Source organism: Amblyomma mixtum, chromosome 3, assembly GCF_055824585.1.
Source record: "Amblyomma mixtum isolate Tamu chromosome 3, ASM5582458v1, whole genome shotgun sequence".
In the NCBI taxonomy this organism is placed as follows: domain Eukaryota; kingdom Metazoa; phylum Arthropoda; class Arachnida; order Ixodida; family Ixodidae; genus Amblyomma; species Amblyomma mixtum.
The window spans coordinates 324,554,675-324,576,751 of NC_143014.1; the positions used below are offsets into that span (position 1 = coordinate 324,554,675).

Genomic DNA, 22,077 nt, shown 5'->3' on the forward strand with positions numbered 1-22,077 from the left:
GCCTTTCGGGCACAGGCAGCACAGGAGTCCCAGGAGAACCAACGGGCGACACTGGCCGCCGAGAAGGGGCGGCTCGAGTTGTTCCTTGCAAGCCTGCGTGCAAAGGTGGCAGAACAGCAGGAGGAGCTGAATGCCTCTGAGCAGGACCGCCGCGCCCTGCACAAAAGCATGCAGGAACTTAAGGTGAGTGGTATTTCTGTAACTTCGCCATGTTTCTTTATATATTAGCCCTATTGATGTTATATTTAGCAAATTATTTAGTCCAGAACTTGTGTGCTTGCGTCACCGCCTTGCTTTTGAGCCACCAATTTTCCTTTCGCTCCTGCTAGCGTCTGTCAAATTTATTCTCATTACCCTTATCTCTAAGCTACTACCTCGGGAAGAATGACTATGGCTATACTGTCAACATCTGGGTGCATACTGCCGCGTTCTAGTGAGGTGTGTTTCTGCAGTTTCTGCAGTTTTACCACACACTGCTCATGTCATCTTCATGGTTAAATTTCTTTTGCACACCATGCCCAGCCCTTTGGTGGTTGCCCGTTGCAGTTTGCTCCCGTGCTGTTAAGAGCTGAGGCTGTGTGCACATCTCTCCGCTTACAAGGGCCCAATAGCACCCCCAGTTCTGACCGAGGGCTGTTGTACGCATTCTTGTTCTTCATTGCAAAAAATAAGCCTCGTAAACTGTGTTCTGTGTATGCTCTAAAGAGAAAATTATTGGAGAACGTCTCCAAGATGGAACAGCTTGCCAGGTCAGTGACCTGGCAAAGTTCATTTCACCTCAACTGCAGCTGACAACTTTTAGACGATACGTAACTATCAGCATCCGTTCTGCGCCAAAAAAGGGTTATTTCCCGAACTGCGCAACTGTGGAATGCAGGGCATACCTTCAAGCGCTAATTGTTGGACAGTATGAGTCTGGGAAAACGGTAGGCTTTTTGTGCTGTAACTACCCTTGTCCACTCTTGCTACCCACCTGGGCAAAAATCTTTCAGGCTAGCACAACCTGCAACATGGCCCACTAGTTGCAGTGGCTCGTCGCTTCAGTCACGTTTGTCGTAGGGAGCCCCTCTTTCCCCTTCCCTTGACCGCTCAATAACTGAGGAGGACCTTGATTCTGACAGTCTTGATGCTACAGGCAGCATAAGAAGGTTCTTGCTCACCTTCCACCCTCACTGTTCAACCACGTTCCTGAGTCACGCTCGCGGTAATATACGACATGCTACGTCTGCCCCTACGGATGAGGGTAGCGCAGGAAACCAGGAAACCAAAGTTATGTTAATTAGTCTAGCAACGGAACAGCAGTTCGCAGTTGGTAGCGAGGTGCTGGAAGTAGTAAGAGAATATGTCTACTTAGGGCAGATAGTGAGCGCTGATCCGGATCATGAGAGGAAAATAACTAAAAGATTAAGAACGGAGTGGAGCGTGTATCGCAGGTTCTCTCAGATCATGAATGGCAGTTTAGAAATATTCCTCAAGAGAATAGCATACAACAGCTGTATCTTATGGGTACTCGCCTATGGGGCAGAAACGTGGAGGCTAACAAAGAGGGTTCAGCTTAATTTAAGGACAATGCAGTGAAGTATGGAGAGGAAATGATAGGTGTAACGAAAAGAGACCGCAAGTGGCAGGAGTGGGTGAGAGAACAATCGCGGTTTAATGACATCCTAGTTGAAATCAAGAGGAAGAAATCGGCTTGGGCAGGGCATGTAATGCGAAGGCAAGATAACCGTTAGGCCTTAAGGGTGAAGGAGTGGATTAAAGTGAAATTGAACGTAGCAGGGGGCGGCAGACAGTTAGGTGGGCGGATGAGATTAAGAAGTTTGCGGTCGCAACTGGCAAAGGACAGAGTTAATTGAAGAGACATGGGAGAGGCCTTTGCTCTGCAGTGGGCGTAGTCAGGCTAGTGATGATGATGAGCATTTTTGCGATCGAAATTTCGGACTCGAGCCAAACTCAAGTTCTATAAGGTGTGTCATGTTTCCTCAGTGAGGTCTGAAATATCGCGCAAGGGCAAGATTAAGACTGTGATTTCAAGAGGTCAAGGAAAATGGAAACATGGCCCGGCATGACGCCTTTACCACTGTATATCGCTTGTTGCTTCTAGGGCTGGTGAACTTTGAATGCCTTTATGGTCTGCAGTGAAGGTGCTATGGTGTTGCTTTACTTGCAGCAAGTGAGCACGGACCGGTGTATATTTGGTATCCTCTGCACGCGATGTCGCAGGGCAATATCCGCGTGTTCTGCCGCCTGCGTCTCCTCCTGCCCTCAGAGAAAGCTCCGCAGCGACCTTTCCTGATGCTGCCAGATGAGCGGACCGTCGAGGTGCTCCGCACAGACCCGGAGGTGAGCGGGGCCCTGTGGCCAGAGGGCTTTCGTAACCGTGCCAGTCGTGTGGTTGTGGCACACTTCCTGGATTACAAAGTTACAGAATTTAACTATTGTTGTGCTACCTGTGAGCGTGAAGGCCAACTGAAAACTGCATGGCAGTGCGAGTGGGTGGCAAGATACCCTGGGCTGCTTGTTGCCCATGGTGGACTGCATGTTCTGTCGGCATGCTGTACAACTCCGAAACATCAGAGAGTTAGCCATGTTGGCATTCTGTTTGCATCACCCGACAGGCTTAAGCAGTTTATTGTACTTGGTAATTTGAAGGGGATTATTAGTGTTTTGTCTCCAAGGCTCGCTGAACTCTCTTTCATAAAGGTAAGCGTTCAACGGCTCATTTCGCGTGCTACCAATATCCACTATATAAATTAAAAACTGCTGAAATTGTTCACACATAACCTAATCACCTGTTCCCAATCAGTTTGTTTACAATTCCACCCCAAAATACGAGCGCTGCAGCCAACCAGGATTTTATTCTGCCTGCGTCTCATGATCTAGATGGTAAAAGGATTGCAGAATTTAATGGGGAACTAGCCTGGAATTCACTGCCACTACACATAAAGCAAGCCCTTAATTTTAAGGCAGCAGCTAAGATGTATTTTTGAGAAGTATCTGCAATACTTTGCTGATGGGTGGGTATATCTTACAACATATTGCAACAAGCAATGAACTAATGTCTTTTCCAAGTGGTTCTTCAAGAAGATGTAACTTACGGTTCGGTTTATGCTGGCTGACATAGGTCCCGGAGCTTAGTATTTTGTATATTTTGTAATTACCCAATTGCAAGAAGAGAATGTGCTACAGTGATATTTTTGTTCGTTTATTTCGTTGACATGCTCGACATGACGTGGGCTCTTTCTGCTGTATAATTTCTGTTTGCTGGTCTGCTGCAGCTTGAATTTCAGTTTTTCGTTTGAAACCGTGATTAGCCAATGAATGTGGCTCCAATAACTGCTTTTCTACTCTGCATGACATGCTGTCATAAATGCAAAAAAAAATAAATGGGCTTCAACAAAAAAGCACAGAAGATACTCATTAAAATTCATTTCACTCGTTTCTAACAAGTGCTCAGGTGTGGCAAACAATGTGAGGATATTTCGTAGCGCTGGAGAGATGCGATGCTAGGCTACTTAGCTGTGTTGCTCTCTGCATCACACCAACCAGCCCAAAGTGCCACGTTAGTAAATTTTATTTCCTACTGTGTGAAAGAACAATGAAGACTAACTTTTACGGTTACTGCGAACCACGGTGCCTTTTCACAGTGGTACTCTCAGAAGGTCTGTGCAGCGCGGTAAGGGAACAAAAAATTGTGGAACACTACCTTACAGGAAAACTCACTCTCGTGAAAAAGGGATTTCAAAGTCTTTTGTGCGAGGCTGTGGGGAAGCTACCCTGTGGGGATTGGAGGGCACTTTTGTACCTAGCGGCGCATGGCACACAATTCTGTCGCTGCCTTACATGTTGGTTGCATGCCTAAATAGGTTTTCCCGTTCCTAATGGTTTTACCTCCTAATATTTCCATCAGGCCACCCTCGCTCTACATGCACAATCTAACCTTGACTGCCCAGTGCAACGACACCTCTACTGCCAAGCAAAATTCTGTCTGAGCTCGACATTGTGCATTCTGTACATTGCACATTGGTGACTGCAGATTTGTTTTTTGCATCGAGGTGTAATGTGTCGTCCATGCCTGGTCAGCCCTGCACACTTGTGGCAAGTGTGTGCGTTTCTCCCTCCTATGTGCAGAAGCAACGGGAGACCGTCGTGGCTTTCAGCTTTGAACCAGTGTTCCCGGGCGTGGCCAGTCAGGCGGAGGTGTATGTCGAAGTCTCCCAGCTGCTGCAGAGTGCACTGGACTTCTATCACGTGTGCATCTTTGCCTACGGTCAGACGGGCGCCGGCAAGACCCACACCATGGAAGGGGACGAGAATGACGAGCTGAGGGGCATCATCCCCCGGGCTCTCCACCAGGTCTTCGAGACATCCCAGAAGCACCCCCAGTGGACGGTCAGTGTGCGCAGGAGAGAGGAGCAAGCGTGGACGCTCTTGCGCTACTGTTCTTCAAACCTGCCATTCACTGCACCCCTTCTTGATTCTCCAGAGTGATGATTGATGTGGCTTGCCTCCCTTGCAGTACACCATGACGTCCAGCCTTGTGGAGGTGTACATCGAGACCCTGCGCGACCTCCTGGTGCCTCCGTCCCAAGCAGACAAGACCCGGCCGCTGCAGTTCAGGATGAGCAGCATGGACGGGCCCGTCACGGTGGCCAGCCTGACTGAGGTGCCAGTCCAGTCAGCCCAACAGGTATCTTAATAAGTACCTTAACAGCGTGTAGGGAAAACTTCATTGACTGCTCTAGTGGCGGTGATGTTTCACACTGCATCTCACCATTTGTGTGTGCATACTCATCGTATAGTGTAGTACTCTACAATTATTGTGGGGCTTTTCCTCGCTTTTACTGGACAATTCATTTTCCCCGACCGCCATCGCCCGTGGAAATGTAATCTGTACCCTCCTCGTGCAGTGCATGTTAGATGGTCAGGGGCATACATCGCAGCATGCTAGAACAGAATTAATTCGTAGCATGACCCATGGCCATGTCCCTTGTAAGGATGTCATCGGTAATGTTGGATGAGCTGCAGATATAACGGAAGCACGACTCTGGCACGCATCGAAAGCCCTTGTCTCCCATAAATCGCTGCAGCCATCCAAGGCTCGCATGCAACTTTTTGTTTGACATGTCTAGTGCGCAGGCCAGCTGGATAGCTTCCATGTGTGCCATCTCTGTAGCCCATTGTGCTCAGGTGGTGCGGGCTGGGCAGTTTTATTTTCTTCTTGCCCATTCTACCCTTCATGCCGCCTCTGTAGGAACAGCGTGGCCGCGACTCCTTTTCTCTTGATAAACTTGGCAAGCATTGTGTTGAGCTTGGGGTGCACACCAGGTTTCAGGCTGTGAAACAATCTCCTCTTACATGTTTGATGTTCTGAGACTTTCTTCTTCCACCAGTTGCGAATAAAGGGCTCATCCACGTCATATTTTCTTGCGGTTGCTCTGATGCTGATTTTCGAGCAGGGAAGATGATCTTCAGTTTCTGTTTCGCTTGACTGGCTGCCGCCATGACACACTCATGATGCCTAAACAAGGCTGGCCAACACTGTAAATTGGCATGTACCCAAAATGGCACCCGACTTTGAAGGTGCAACAGCGTTCTTGCGCAGCGTTGCTCTAAGCATAGCCAGCATGGATGGAGTTTTCAAATAAAGACATGCTGGTAAATTTGGCCATGCTTTTCATTGGCCCCTCATCGGCTTGACACGTGTCGATGTGTCAGTGGGGGCAAACTATGTACAGGAGGCCGCGCTTTGCGATAAAGTCATTTGCCCCTAGAAAAGAAATTCTTTAATAACCTGCACCCCTGCACCCTTTTTAAACTCTTTTTTTATTTCTTCAAAATTTTGTGCAGACGGTTTGCGAGAAAACACGGTATCTCGGGTCTTGCCAGGTCAGAGGAATTGGTCGAGGACTTCACTGCATGCTTATCACATCGTTTAACTTGCTCTTACCTCATAAAACAGTCTGCCACGAGACTTAAAAAAAACTGCTGCATGCACGAGCCCGAAAATAAGGTGCAACGTGACAGGTCATAGGGTCAGCTCATCCTATGATGGAGTTGACTGAATGCTCTGGGAAAGAAATTTGAACCACGTATCTTAAGCCACAGGGGACAAGAGAGAGGGAAAAGGGTGACAGAAGTGAAATCCTTGGAACCCGCTTTGTGCAATTGCATCACGCAGCAGATGGGTTGTGCTGTACATCTCGTGGCATTGTATTGTTTTCACGCCTTCGGCTGACAATAGCTCCAGTATGGCTGCAGTGCGGTGGAAGGTACACAAGGGGTCTACATCGCCTAGAGGACACAGCGCTCGGGGAAGAAGGAACTATGGCAGGGATGGACCCACCCCTGTTGTTGTCCAAGCTGTCGCATTTCACCAGATGTCTCGTCACATTTTGTCGGTGTTCCCTGTTTTATATAGTACCACCTTTTGCTCGCAAAATTTCTCAATGGGCATTTAAACTACCATGGACGTCCTTCGTATGTTCAGGATGTCTGCAGGACGTCCAAGGGAGGGTCAGTGTGCACAGGGTCTCTGAGCAGCTCAGTTCTCTGCGCACACATTCCGTAACCTTTCTGGTCACTTAATTAATCCGCAAAAGTTGGTAACACTACAGCACTGCACTTAACCCGCTTCTCTTCAATGCATGTCCAAACAATCCTGTACGGGACATGCATTGAAATTTGTCATGCGTGGAAGCAGCAAGAACACGGCCTTCTTCAGACTGGTGCTTTGATTGGTTTCTTTTATTTGTGAGGATGCTGACCAGAGATGCCTGTGCATAGTGTGGGTCTTAATGTCATGCAGTGCTAGTGCAATGAAATCTCATGCATTTCGTCTTCAAGTGTCTGAATGATCCAACTGTCGAATCATTGAATGTGTCCTCAAAACTGCCAAAAATTGTGTGTGAAAGTAAAATTTATTTTGTTAATACTGGGCAATGTTTATATTCTTTGCACATGGCTATTTTTCGCAGTTGGGCCGAATGCTTTAATTCGTGCACATTGTCGGGAGTGTTGACAGCAGAGCTTCCTCATAAGTTGGCAAGGGTTTCTGCAGCTTCTTTTAGTGTGCAGTGTTGTAGCACTTGAGCATCTTTGCATGTGGTGCCTCGCATGAGGAGGCTTCACTGCACAAATGGCAAACAGCATGTGATGAGCTCGGAGTTTCGGCGGTCTGGAGGAATGGAAATACCACATGTAGGAAATCAGGGCCGTATCACCGTATCGACACAGGCTTCCTGAACGTTGTCACGCCTGCCATTGCATGCTCATAAGAGGGGCACGGGAGACAATGTTTTGTGCAGTTCAGATCTTATTGGACAAGTATTTAGACGGTCGCATGTGTAGCAGGTCATACCACGATGCACCGCCACTTTGGATTCCTGTCTGAATTAACCGATGCCAGCTCAAGGGTGTCCGAATAAATGAGCTTGTGATGCCATAGGCTCATAAGGGCGCGGGAGGTACTCTAGAGGCAGTCCGAATTCCCAAGATCACGGGTGTCAAATTAAAGAAGTTTCACTGTACTCTCCTACCCGCTGCTTCTTTTCCCAGATCAGCCAGTTGCTGCGGTGTGGGCGTAAGAACCGGGCTGTGGCTGCCACCAAGTGCAACGAGTGGTCATCCCGGTCCCACTCAGTCTTTCGCCTGGACATCACGGGCCGCAACGCGCACACACAACTCGGCTGTCGAGGTCGGTGCATTCTTTTTGCTTTCGCATCCCCCAACAGGATTTCTTGTCGCAGTCAACAGAATGGGGTAGGCGGCGGAAGGCAGGAAAATCGCGCATCAGACATGCAGTAGTCGTGGGACAGCAGCTTGCTGCTAGATTTTCCAGCCCCGCTACCATGGTCACAGGTGGTTGCGTACCCTTCGCGACTCTGGTGCTGCCCTCTGCTGCATTAGTTTGCGCGCTCTGAACGGCGCCCACGTCTTCAGTTTTGAAGGCTCAGAAGAGGGCTTTAGAGCAGGTGTTGCTCCCAACTGCTTCCCGATTAGTGTACCGCATACCGCACAAGCTCGTGTAAGGGCCGCACCCGAACTTTCTATGACCTAAGCGGGAATAGCCTTCTAATTGCACGCGCCATGCCGGCTACGAGCAACGGTGCACTTGATCGCAGAGGCCACGCACGTGCCATAGCCTCAGAGATGACTTGCGTGTTTGGTCGATCTCGGAGGCCATGCACGCGCACAGGAGCTCCAAGAGCCGTCCAAAGATGACGCCCGAGGTCGTAGTCGTCATCATCATCGTCAACTTATTCCCTCGCCGCGACCTCCCGCTATCCTCATCAACATCAGTATCGCCAGCTGCAGCCTTTTGTTGCTTTTGTGGAGTGTTCACTGTAGTGCCGCCGAGCGTATCAGTTTTAGTACGATGGGCAAGCACCTTTATAGCTGCACGGTTGTGAGTTAGCTCTCGAACATGGCAAGCATGCAGCGGGCAGGAAATTCGACGTGGCAGATGAATGCGTCCGATGATGGTGCAACCAAAAGGATGCATTGAGAAACACAAGCTGCAAAAAGCGCGCTTTCCGATGCAAGCTGTCAGAGTTTCCCGAACTTGAAGAGGTTTTCTGCTATGTGATGGAGTGTGGATCAATGGCTATGCGTTGACAGTGGACATGCTGCGCGGATTCTTTTGAGATGAGCGCGCACCAGAGCACAGCACCAGGTCAGAGTTGAAATACTCCGCAAGTGACGATTGAACGCAGAATAAATGCCGCTCATTGCCTGATTGCTGTGTTTTTACTTAAATTGGTGTGTTTTTACTTAATTTTTTTCCGCACATCGCATGTACGGGCCGCACCCGAAACTTTACCCTAGAATCTGGAAAAAAAGGCCGGCCCTTACACGTGTGTATAAGGTATTCTGTTCACACCTTTGTTAGTTCAAAGTTCAATTCATTCAAACTGCATCAACTTTTAATCTTTGCTGCAATATGAACCAGGTTTTTACTATATTACAAACAAATTATTTTTTTCTCTAGTTTTGTTCTTTTTTTGCAGCATCGACAAAATCTCTCGTTGCATTGGTGAGCATTGGAACCGCGGTGAGCGCTTTCAAAACGAGCAGTATTCTACCTATGCTGATACTGAAGCTGCCATCTAGGCTACTTTCTGCAGCACTCCAAACCGTGAAAATTGCCAGTATTTTTAATTGGTTTTGAAATATACGGCGGGAGGCGGTTAAGCCATTACGCCCGTGGTGCGCACCTTTGCAGAGTACATTGCTTGGCATGTAGTGGTGTGACTGCACAGGGCGGCTGAACCTGGTGGACCTGGCAGGCAGCGAGCGGCTGTCGGAGACGCAGTCGGCGGGGGCACGTCTGCGGAAGGCCCAGAACATCAACCGCTCCCAGGCAAACCTTGGCAATGTCATTCTGGCGCTCTCCAACCGGGTGGGTGCTCCACTACCTTGAAAACATGGTCGTGGGTTTTCGTGGGTTATCCAGTACAGAAGTTTTGAAGGTTCTTCAGCTGCAGTATTTCGCTAGTCCTTTCAGCCGGGTTGCTTCAATCCTCTACCGTTGTCGAGTGATTGCTGCCAGTCATCAGCCCTGGTGTTGCGGGCCGTGCTGCCATGTTGTGGTCAGTGCAGGGGATAGCTTTGTAGCTCAACATTGCGACTTGCCCTTGATTTGAAGTCACCCATTGGTAAACCCCTTGTTTGGACTGGGCAGTTTCGTAATACGCTCACTTTTGTAGGGTGTTTACACGACTTTAAGTCGACACCCTCCATGTAACTTATCAGTGGCCTGTGGGCACACTCCACAACGAAAATGTATTATTCACTGGACTGCTCGTCCACAATTGGGCCATCGACCTCACAAGCGCAGCCCTCATCATCGCTGCTGCAGTTTTGCAACACATTGTTCTGATATCGTCCAGCGAAAACTCATGCGTTTTTATCCCTCAAAACCCCACACTTTGCAAACAGGTGCACCAACCATGCTCCAACTGCAGAATTTCAAGTTAAAAAAATAGGTAGATTTACAGTCATGCCAATATGGTAGTAGTGTATATGACCCTTGTGCGAATATGGCAATCTGCAAGATGACTTGAGATTTATTCACTCAATCGTTGCTATCCTGTATAGGTGCATAAAACGCATCGTGTGTCAACTTTATCGTGCGTAGCTTTTTCCATTACTCTGTCGCTGAAAGACTGATCCAGGTGCGCCGTTAATTTTGCTTTTCTCGCGGCGGACTGTGCCGTTCATACAGGCTGACCACGTGCCATACCGCAACTCCAAGCTGACACAGCTCCCCATGGACAGCCTGGACGGCAACAGCAAGACACTAATGCTGCTCAACATCTCGCCGCGGGAAGAGAACATAGGGGGGACCATAAATCGCTCCGGTTTGCCACAACGGTGAGCACTCTGTTGTTTGTGCTCCAATGGCAAAGAACGCCTCTCGCAAAATCCTTGCCACATATTTGGCCATTTAAACCTCAAGATTTCCGCTTCACTCTGCGTAATCGTATGTTTTTACACGCTATCATTCAGCTAAACAATTACAGGTAGTTTTTTTTTTCATAACATGGCTCTTTTTTCTCAATTTATGCTTTCTTCAGCTTACTGACAGCAGCCCTTTTGCACTGTAAACAGTGATCATTGCCATAAGGAACAGTGACACTCTTTATGACTTAATATCTCATGTTAACAGGTAATTGCAATTTCCAGTCCTGTAGACCATTATTTTCTTGAATTCTCGTCAGTGCAGCTTGTAGGGGTACTTTTTTCCTGAGCATTGACTGCACAGCATGATCATGCCCACTATGCAGTGCGCTCTACTTTTTCGCAGGCTCTGGAAACTTTTCCAAACTGTAATACCCTCAGCTCGTCAGACGTGTACAGAGCAGAGTGATGTTTCAGTTGCCTAATCTTTGTTTGCACATTTCGAGACAATCAGAGCAATCTTGTTGCGCTGGATTGCTAGACTTGGCAGTCAAAGGCAACACAGGATAAGAGATTCTGGTTTCAGGTCGCTGCTGTTCTGGGAGCAAATGCTTGCATAAATAGCAAGAATGTAGTGACATCCAGAAAACTAGCTTTCTGTCCATATTCATTGGCTGTGGAAAATTGGACCTCTTAAATCTTCGGCAGCTGTAAGCAATGGCTGCTTCATTTCTCCCGCGTTGTATGGTGGCAGTGGCAGCTAAGATAAGTGCTGACACTGTGGCTCGGTGGTAAAAAATATTTGTTCATGGGGATTATAAATAGCGAATACTGGGCACGTATGGTACTTCCCAGTGCAGTTTTGTTGACGTATCTTATTTGGATCATGACGTATGGTACACTGGAAACTCGCTGTTGTGTATCCAGGTGTTGATTTTTCCCGGCTGCTATGTTTTCGTGAGCCAGTACTGGCCAAGCTTCCGTAGAAAAACATGCAATACAGACTGAGCTGTTACGTCACCGTTGTGGCATCTTTCCATGCTTGCTACGTTGCGATGGTGCTTTAATTCGTGCCGGCAATTTAAGAGCCTACGTTTAGCTCGTGCAAAACGGCAAAAGCGCAGTGCCCAAAGTGGGACTTGGCCGCGTTGCACCCTCACAGACACATCCAGGCACATTTATGGGCGCCGTGAACTTTGTTGTGACTGTTGGGGCAGTTCTATTGCTAGTGTGACATGAGTGTGAAGGATTGAAGGCTCGAAAACGAAACTATACCACTGCACGCACAGTGCAGGCAGTGCTGTACAATGCTGTGCGAGATATAGTTGAATGGGTTGACGCCGAGGCATGCTTCTTTCATCCACATTAACCGTGTCGCCTGAGGCTTAGAAAATTGGGGGGACGCTTAAGCTTTGCCTTTAAGAGTAGACAGTAATAGCATTTTGGGCCCGTTCGCATCGCCTACTCGGTTACCTTATTCCCAGCTAGCATAGTTAGGGACAGGTACTGATGCGTACATGAGTAACTCTGACACTTCGTGAAGTTGCTGACCACAATAGTCACTACGTCCACCTTTGTTCAGCGTGAAACAACCAGCCTTCATGGCCTATGGGTCGCGTGCCCATCTCGCAGTTCAAAGGTTCTAGTTCGATCCCAAATTTTGTTTTCAGCTCAATATACATTCTTTGCTTCCATCAAATTTTTGCTCATGGCCAATGACTGTGACGACAACACCGGCTTTTTCGAGGCACTGTACCCTTAACGTTTTAGTGTGGACAAAAATTTCTAGTTTCCAGTAGACAAGGAGTTTATGATTAAACATACCTGCCAGCTCTCCTGATTTGTCCATAAAACGAATGAATTTTGACCCATGGTACAATTTTGCGAATTTTGCCTCAAATCTTACGGAAAATGAATTTAATTTGCAATAAACATTTAAAGTTCTGTCCAAAAAAAACTGTTGAGAATGGCAGCGCCGCCATGAGAGATTGATATGTATACCATCTGTGAAATTAGCAGCAGCTGGAACACTGCACAGTACCACATAGTTAATTAGACCCAACTCCAGTATTTGCTCGAATCTAGGCCGGCCTTGATTCTAAGCGGACACCTGGAAATTGGAGGCCAAAAAAACTTTCTTCGAATGTAAGCTGGCCGCAAAAACGTTTTTTTCCGTGGTCTTATGAAAAGGGCAACAGCGGGGCTGTATACTGTATGTCTCGTACATTTGTTGCTATCCATATTGTATCTAGCCATTTTGACCAAAGCTTTAGTGTTGGGAATGGTGGGCAGGTCACCACCCATGAAATACGATATGTTATCACTGCAGGAATTCGGCATGCCTTCAGGACTCCTTCCTATGGCCCACCATGCCTTAATCCAGAAATTGTAACCAGAGGAAACCGTTTTCAGGGCTGAACCCCACTCGGATGGTTGCGTACACTAGCAGAGTGGGGCTCCAGAGGAGAATTCGCAACGTTGCTTCTCCAGTTGGCTGTATTGATTTTTAATGTGAAAGCATTTCTTGTCTATGAGTGACGTGTCGGCTACAGCCAGGATATCGAACCGGAACTGAACCAAACCCAGATTTTTGTCAGTCTTGGAACGGAACCCGAACCGGAACGATTAAAAGGAACTGTTCCAAACTGGTTTAGGAATCGGTTCAGTCCCACTTTTTTTACAGCACGACATATTCATTTTTTTCTCTAGGACAAAATGAGATGTGCTAGCGCATAGATTTACCCACAGAAAGCTGTCTTCGCTACACAGTGCGAAAATGGCACATTGTCTATGAGCAAACAAAATTGAAGGAAGGCTGGTATGGGGGAATTGGCACTTCTGTACTGCGCTTTTGGCAATTCTGAAGCACTGTACATCAGACTGTGACATTTTAAGTTTCTTAGACCCTCAGCCTTTTACATATTTGCATATAGTTTTAATTGAATAGTTAGCACTGTTCTAACTCTTCACTTCACTTCATTGATTACGTTAAAGACCCCCCGTTAGGGAGTATTACATAAGGGATGGGCACAGACAGAATCAAACTTTATGCACAAACATGTTATTCGTTAAATATGGCAGTTATACAATTCAAAAATGAGGATGGACAGGCGGTTGCAGCGACGTCATGTGGAAGGCTGTTCCAGTCTTTTGCTGAGCGAGGAAAGAATGATGCAGCAAACGTTGTGGTGTGAGTCTATGGTCGCAAAGTACCTAGTGAGAATAGCTCGCTTTCATTGTGTCCATGTACTATAAATATGTGAAACATGGGCGCAACGACCCAGCCATGTTGCATTTGGTTTCTGAGGCATTCATTATATCAGACAGCAGGTACTAAATAGAACACCTAACGAGGCTCAGTGGCTGCGGCTCTCGGTTGCCGATCCCAAGGTCGTGAGCTCGCTCCTGGCCACGGCGACCACATTTCGATTGCGGCAGAATTTAATAAACGCATGCGTGCTCTGCAGTATCTTTTTTTTAATCTGAACATTCTTTCTGCACGCGACGCAGATAAGCAAGGAAAGGTATCTTTGCTGCAGCGGCAGAGATGTTTAAGAGAAAAAAATTGAATGGCGATTACACAAAGGGGCAGCGTCAAAAAGCATGGGCTCGCTAGCATGTGATAGTGATTACAATCAGAAAGGTGCCACTGCAGGGAAATGTAATTTCAATGAAATGATTTTTATGCTCTGCAGACACACTGAAATTGTTCTACTTACAAAAAAATTCAAAGGGGCACTTTGTTGGTCTAAAGTGCGGTAGGGCGAAAGCCTTAAACGCAGTGTTGCTGCTTGTGTCACTGATGTGAAGTTAATTTGTTAAGCTTTGCGTCGCCTTGAAACGGTGCCAGGGAGTCGACAGAACACCATCGCCCGTTCGGCTGTACGCCTTGCTCGTCGGCAAATTGGTTTTTGATGAAAGGAAATGTATCTCTCTCTCTCGCATATCTCGGTGGACACCTGAACCTCGGGGTAATGGGAAGGGAGGAAGACCGGAGTGAACGAAGATGCCGTATTAGCTACACGCGCCTTTGTTCATTCCATATCATCGAGCTGCCATGGCGGAATGGTTAGTGTGCTCGTCTCGCACTCCGGAGACCCTGGTTCGATTCCACAACTCGACCAATTTCCTACTCTGTTTTATTTATTTATCTGCTCTGACTAGAAAGGGTAGTTAGGCTAATTCGTTAATTAAGCAAATAACTAAACTGAGTCCCCCCACTTGAAGCATCACTATATGATCCCTTTAATTGATTGTAATTACAAGCCCAAGTACAATTGGCCCCGTTTGAAATTCGCGAACTGTCCCCTCACGACCATTTCGACCAATTAAAACAAGGTCAGCGTAGCTACGGCGGACGGCAGCCACCCGAGGTCTCGGTTTGGCTGTCGGAGTGTTGCTTTCACAACAACAAAAAAGGAATAGATGCCAATAGATAGAGGCTGGCTTTGTTGCGCTGTTCTTGGACTGCTGGGTCCTTGAAATGTGTCGAGCAGCTTATATATGCCTCTCAGTGGTGCACTTCCGGTTCTCGTTGTGCGAGGTGAGAGCTTCATGCTTGCTGGCGTTCTTTCGTAAAACGATTGGGCTACGGCATACGTAGCCCTTTCACAGCTATCTGCCTCGACTACAACTGCTTTCATTCGGAGGCAGGTTAAAGGTTTGTGAAGGTGCATTTTTACCAGTGAGTGCCAGGATGTGCGCTCAAGTGCACTCATGCACACACTCGGGCCACGATTATTTTTGAGAAAGGAGGTTATGCTGCTATCGCAGTAAACAAAATAAATTGTCGTGGGTTTAACATAATTAAGGAGAGAAGACGTGCAAAAGCAGGTGTTCGTGCTTCAATTAAGGGGACACTTACAGCCTGCCTTAAGGGTATGACGGACATAGCTTTAGTAGCTTAATGTTCATATATGCAGAATTAGCCCTTCTCTTAGCTCGGGTTAGTTCAGAGCACACGACAAGAGAAGACGAGATTCTTGCCCGGGGTTGGTACGTCTAGAGTATAGTATTCTCGCACTAAAACTACTACAAAAACTCTAAACCTGAGTGGAATTCACACCAGCGGCAGCGCAACAGAGAAGTTTAGTTTACCGATGCCTTAGGCTACTTGGCGTCTCTGAAGCTTACCTTTATTGTTTTTGCATAGAAAATGGATACCCCTATGACCATCCTCGTGCCTAGCTTGACTGCGTTGGATTCAGTGATCTCAGGATACGGCCTCCCTTCGCCCTCACGCCACCTTCCCGGAGTAATTACTGTATTTACTCTCATAATAGGCTAACTTTTTTTTCTAAATCTGGCTCAAAATTTGTGGTGCACCTATTACGCAGGGTAAAATTTCCGAAAATTTTTCGACTCTCAAAATTGAACACACTGCATAAACATACCCGTGTACGTGCCGCACCCTGTTTTCCGAAAATAAATATTAAAAAAAATCAGTGTAAGGGCCCCACCCAAATTCCCACGATCCACGCGGGAAGAGCCTTCGAAATGCACACGCAGTGACTTCCGTGATCTGCTCCGACTTCCTGCCGCCTATTAAGCATAGCTGCCAGGAAGGCGTTGTCTGTAGTTTAGAAAAACAAAAAATAAAGGTGCACTTAAGTCTCCTTGCATGCGGAAATACGAAAGAATTTAGAGTTCCTTTACCACCTATGCTACTCAGTAATATAATTAATCAGTGTAATTATCAATGTATTGTTGGTTAATTATTGCTTATAAGTTATTGTTAAGTATTGAAATAAATTACCTTAAGTGACTTGTTAATATGGTATATAATTGATCATTTATTTAGTTTTATTAAATAATTATTGATTATCTTTTTACTTTGATCTCTATGGTTCGTTCAGTTCTGGAGGAATTACTAGCGGTCTTCCAATTTCATTAATTACTCGGAGCAATTAGCTAACCTAATTGCCTTAGTAAATGAGCTACTAAAGAATAATATTAGTCATTTAAACTTCCCATTCAGTTGATATTAATCATTTCAAATCATAATTACACTTACTGGATGATCGATAGTTCACTCTGTCCACAGCCCATGGTGACACATCCTGTCCACGCCACTCGGGAAGGAAGAGATGTTTTCTGATTAAAAAACCTGAAACAAGTTGCTGGATAAAAAGTGCACGACAGATTCACCAGACTTAATCACGGGAGCAACAAATTCTGTCGACGCACAAGCTCCCTTTGGTAAAACCCCAGAAAAGTCCCAAAACAGTATCGCAGCGCTTCGTCGCAATGAAGATGTTGTGTATTTGTGTCCGTGCAGAGACAAAGTTCTCCCAACTCATCCAAGCCTGCTTTTCTCTTTTACTGTACCCTTTTCATCAGAAAGAGGGTGTACGGTATGTCATCATAGGCCAAAGTCTTAATTTTACACTGTACTTGAGAGAAGCAGCGATCAGCTATGTTTCTGAAGATACTGAGCTGTAAGGGCCCGAGATATATCTCAAATTACAAAGACAATGTCGAACAGGTTATTTAAACAATATATCTTCGGTAAGCTCTTGGTTGTTAGGGAGAGCCAGTGTTCGCTCTTGTTAGTTGGGGGATTGGCGGTTGAGGAGGTCTTGCATATTCTCATACCATATGTTAGAGGGTGGGGACGGCTTGCAAGATGGAAGGGTGTCTGTCTGTATAAGTAACGCTGCCATTATACAAGACTTCTTGCTTTGTGAATAGTGTGTGGTAACGTAAAGGGTGCATGCGGTGGTGCTGCCGTCGCCCGCCTAGGTACTCCGCTTAGGAGAAACTCTGACTGACACTAGCTTCAGGGGAGACTTATTACTCGCGAGACGGGGCCTCTGAAACTGCTGAAGCTGGAAGGTTTTATAGAGGCGAAATCCACCTGCTTTTGCCTTATGTATGTGTACCTCATGAGATGGATTCAAGCATGTTTATAGATTTACAATAATTTTCAGTTCGTATATTTTTGCAATGAAGCGTAAATTAGTGTAAAAGTGAAAATATCTCACAACATGTTAATTGTGCATCTTTCAAATTATATGCCGATGCCACAGACAAAAGTATACAGCATAACGAGTTCCATAAAACGCATTACTCTTTTTTCAGAATTTTTCTTGGTTCAGAATATTTTTGGTCCTCAACCCATTTGAACCTGTTTGAACTGGTTCAATGAAGTCCGAACTGGTTTGAACCGGAACGGAATGTTGCTCAGGAGCTGAACCCAGAATTGAGCCCGAAAGGCATGAACCCGAACCAAACCCGAAAAAATTCCAGTTAGACGCCCTGGCTACAGCATGTCTGCTGGAGCGTGCGCGCACAAAAATATCTATTCAAAAAAAATTCGCCAGGTTGCGGTTCGAACCCAGGCATTCTGTGTGTCTGGCGGGCAGGCAACGCGTACGCCACAAAGAGTCTTTTTTTTCTTTATTGCATGGAAGAACTTCCGTGAAAAGGGGAAAAAACTTCAAAAAAAAACTGGTTCGCGTCGAAGTTACCGGGCTGCTTAATAGGAGCCCGCCATAGCCCTAACTCAACACTGCATCACCATCAAAACATCAAAATTCAGGGAGGCACACACATGCATCTAGGCACGGCAGTCAGCTTGGAGGTTCTTCGCGTGCAGCATATACACTCCTCACCAAAGCACCCTGTTCACGAAACACAGATTTGGACGATCTTGGTGGCTCGGCATGTCTGTCCATCATACGGCTTTTCCAAAGATTGAATAGTCCCATCAACACAAACAGATCATAAGGCACAACAGAGTTTTTGCCAACAAGCAGAAATCTAATAGTGTGTAGTGTAATTTCAATGTCCTTCTTAAGAGTTCGTTGTAGTATGTCCCAAAAGAACATGGCATCACGGCACAGGATGAAGCAATGATCATTGTCTCAGGCATGTTACACAGACGGCAATTCATATTCAAGGGCACGAACATCTGCTCGTCATTAAGAAATGTCTTGACAGGCAGCGTCGCTGTGTGTAGTTTGAAAAAGAACGTTTTAGGGGATGCCTGAATGCACATCCGCCTAACACGCTTTAGAACATTGATGTCCAAAGACCCCAGATAAGGCTGCCGATACAATGGTGTAGGGAACAAAGACTCAGTGAGAGCCTGGGCCATCTGTTTTCTCAAGAGGCTATAGAGGTAATCTAAAGAGAAGCGCACAGTGAGGAAATTGAAAGTGTCAGCAACCTCCTTAAGGAATCCCCATAAAGTTCACTCACGAGCCTGCACAGTCGGTGCGAATGAGTAAGGCAAATGAAAACTAAGCCGCCTAATGAGCACAGCTACCAGAAACGGTTGATTTGCCGATTTGAAGAAGAAAAAATGGGAAACAAGTTGATGCACGAACAGGTGAACAAGGCCCACTCCACCACCCTCTAAGGGAAGGAACAAGTTGTCACGCCTCATGGGCTCCCATTGAGAACGCCACACGAATGTTGCAAATATTCTGTGTATTGCTTGCACCTTCCTCCTCGCACAATGCAGGACTTGAAGAACATACGCCAGCTTTGCAAACAAAAATATGTTACAGACCTGTGCCCTCGCAAACACTGAGAGTTCCCTACCCATCCAAGCCTGTGTTTGCCGCCGTAGAGTTAAAATTTGTGAATCCCAGTAGGCTGTCGTTGGCTCAACTGCGTTAGAGGGGCATGAAGTGAACACGGGGGGGGGGGGGGGGGGTCTGTGCGACAGTAAAGATTGTTGGGGATGTGTACTTGCAAAAAGAGTAGTTGTCGACGTCATCCAAGGGTCATGTGATAAGCGTCAGGTGACAACGGTAATTTCAAAGTAAAAAAAGTTGCTGACGCCCAAACGCAAATGCTTTAGCATTTCTCCAATGCAGCTCACTGCAGTGCTCTATAACATTCGTATAGAGTGGGTCTTGTTGAAGGTCCCGCCCTTCTCTCTTTTATTTCTTTTGCAGGTCAACCAGTGCCAGATTGGCACAGCACGCAAGAATCTTTCAGGGCTCGGCAGAATGGGACTAGGCATTGTTGCCGCAATCATTTTACCTGTAATGGTATAATTTTATATAACGTTCTTTATTTTGGACAAGTAATGCAGTCATCGTGCTTGCCTAGCAGTGTGTGATTTTGTAATGGACACTGTTATGAACAATAGACAGTCAAGATTCAGCGACTGCAGTGCAAAGGCTGCTGGAGACTTGACAATTGCAAGAGCTGCCGGCACGAGTACATCGGAAGATACTGTACAGGAAGAATACAACCCTGACGATAGTCCTTGTGCACTGAGGCACAAAATTGTGCTGTGTTCACTTTGAAGTGGTTGTGCTGAGGTTACTGGTCCCGATGAAGAACTTACATTGTGTTGGTGTTCTGTGAACTGGTTGTAATTGTGTACGTGGCCGACGTACGCGTCATGACGTGTGCAGCAAAAGAACGGCCATCTCTTGGTCGCAAATACCTGCTTCCTGGGCTCTTCAGGTCTGTAATGAATAACATAAAATACCACTTTTGAAGCCAGGTTGCAACACTTTTTGTGCTCAGTAGTGGTCTTCAGTCTGTTCGCCAGGGGCAATACATGGTGTCACAGAAGCCATTATGCACCCTACGTACCATGCTTTTTCTTTTGTTCTAATGACTGAAAAATGTGACGGATTTTCAGAAAAGAGCATCAGAGCAACGCCGTTTTTTGGCCCTTTGCTCTATGCTTATGAATTTAGGCATGCAAATAGTCCAGACATGTTGGCTTTGGGCAGAGCTTTACGAATTTCTGAACGAGTGCAATGCTTCGACATTTCTGTTCATTACTATAAGTATGGCCGCTGGTGGCACGTATTTGTAGCATGCGTGTGGCAACTTTAGCTTCATTGTTGAATGCACTTCGCAAGAAAGCATCACAATGTATTTTTGTGAATTTATGCTTTTCGCTTCAAAACCGTGCGTATCCCATTTTTATTCTCTGCTACAGTCTTGTGTTAGTTTTCTCGTATTTGTACCATGGAGGTCTTGAAAACCTGGGCACATGGCCTAATGTAATAAAGTTGATCGTATATCATTTGCGAGAACTTTCTTCAGCCTAGTCTGTGAATGCAGAAAGGCTGCACGGTGCCTGACAAGCCTGCAGAATGCTGTGGCTTTTTCACACCATTACTGTAGTCCAATGGTCGTCACTCATCATGAAATATGTTTTCTGCAACTTTATAATACTAGAATATCTGCTCTGGCTTTCCTTAATGGGTTTAAATTTCATTCTGTTGCCATGCCAGTGGTGCATTTCAGGGCTTGCCTTGCTAAACAACTTGAGAGGTATGAATTTCAAAGCATGGTTGACGATCTTGCCTTATATTTCGAAGTATTTCTCAATTTTTGTTCCTGTATTCCTATACTACCCGTTTGCAATGGAGCTCTGCCCACAGTGAATACTGGCAAACAGAATTTCTCCGGGATAACAAGCAAGCAGTTATTCAAGCTTTTCTGTTTACCAAAACAATAAGTTAATCATGAGACAAAATTAGACTTATTGCCTTCAGCAACAGCTTGATAGCCAAACACCGAAAAGCCAGTTTTGTGCACTATTGCAACTGGTCAGAGGAGTAATACGGAAAGCAGCAGTGACAGACTGCTGTTTTTTAAAGGTTTCATCAGACTGTACACATTATAAAAAGCCTGGAAACTATACTAAATGTCATAATCGTCTGGTTTAACCTTCTCAAAGTTTCTGAACGTATTGTAGGTGTCGGGACAGTCTCGGAATGTTTTTTTGCCCAGAAACGAATATTTCGTAATTTTTTTGTCCTCTAGTTGGCATGGAGTTGCAGACTGAGAATATATCACAATTCTCCAATCTCTATGCCTAGGATTGTCAGACACTGCATTCAGGCTATTTCCAGGATTATAACAGGACAAACTAGGTCTAATAGGACAGCCTCAAAGCAATCCGCCCCACAAGGTGAACAACAGCCCGGGAAAATCTTGAGAAAAAGGCTTTCCACGTTGAGCACCACATCTACTTCTCTACAAAACTCAGAGCTTCTAGCTTGTGTATGTCACCACTTCTCCGCACCTTTAGGTGAGTCCCCAGACACCATCAGAGCGGTTCGGGGTAGCGTCTCGGTCACAAAGATGCCCTCGACTCAGCGTGGCAAGCTCAGCCAGAGACTGGCTACCAAGTGACAAGAGATTTTTGGTCGTTTAGTGTCGAGGTTTTGCCAGTCGCAAGCTAGAGAATGGATCGGAGCCAAAGGTTCACAAACAAAACAAAGTTTATACAGCGATGAGACGATACACAGGATTTCAAAATCGCTCGTACGAACACAAAGTGATTTACAATACAAAGCAACTCGTGCAAAGTTACACTCAAGAGAGATTACAATACAAAATAAATATTGCACCAAAAGTGCACTAACACAAGAGAAAGGCAAACAAACAAAACACAATTTGTTCCCCGGGCCCTGCGACAGTCCGACGTCCAGAGGTTCAGGAGGATGCCGTCCCTCAGACTGGGACGCGCTGCCTCGTTGGTCCGTGGCTGAGCGAGTGGTGTGGTCCCGGGAGTCGAGCGGGCGCGCTTCACGGAAGCTTAAACGGCGGCTCGGGCTGAGATACAGCGGTCAACGCCCTATGCGTCTGTTCTTTCTTCGCGCCAAGGCAGGCGCGCACATACACTATCAACTGGGCTATTTCTATCTCCATATTACAAATACGGCCAGTGGCCGCATTTGTTTTTCCAGT

At 46.3% G+C, this 22,077-nt stretch overlaps 1 pseudogene; it reads left to right on the top strand.

Annotated features, from left to right (window-relative positions):
• Positions 1-22,077, top strand: part of LOC149355804 (uncharacterized) — a 72,334-nt pseudogene that overhangs the window by 34,785 nt on the left and 15,472 nt on the right.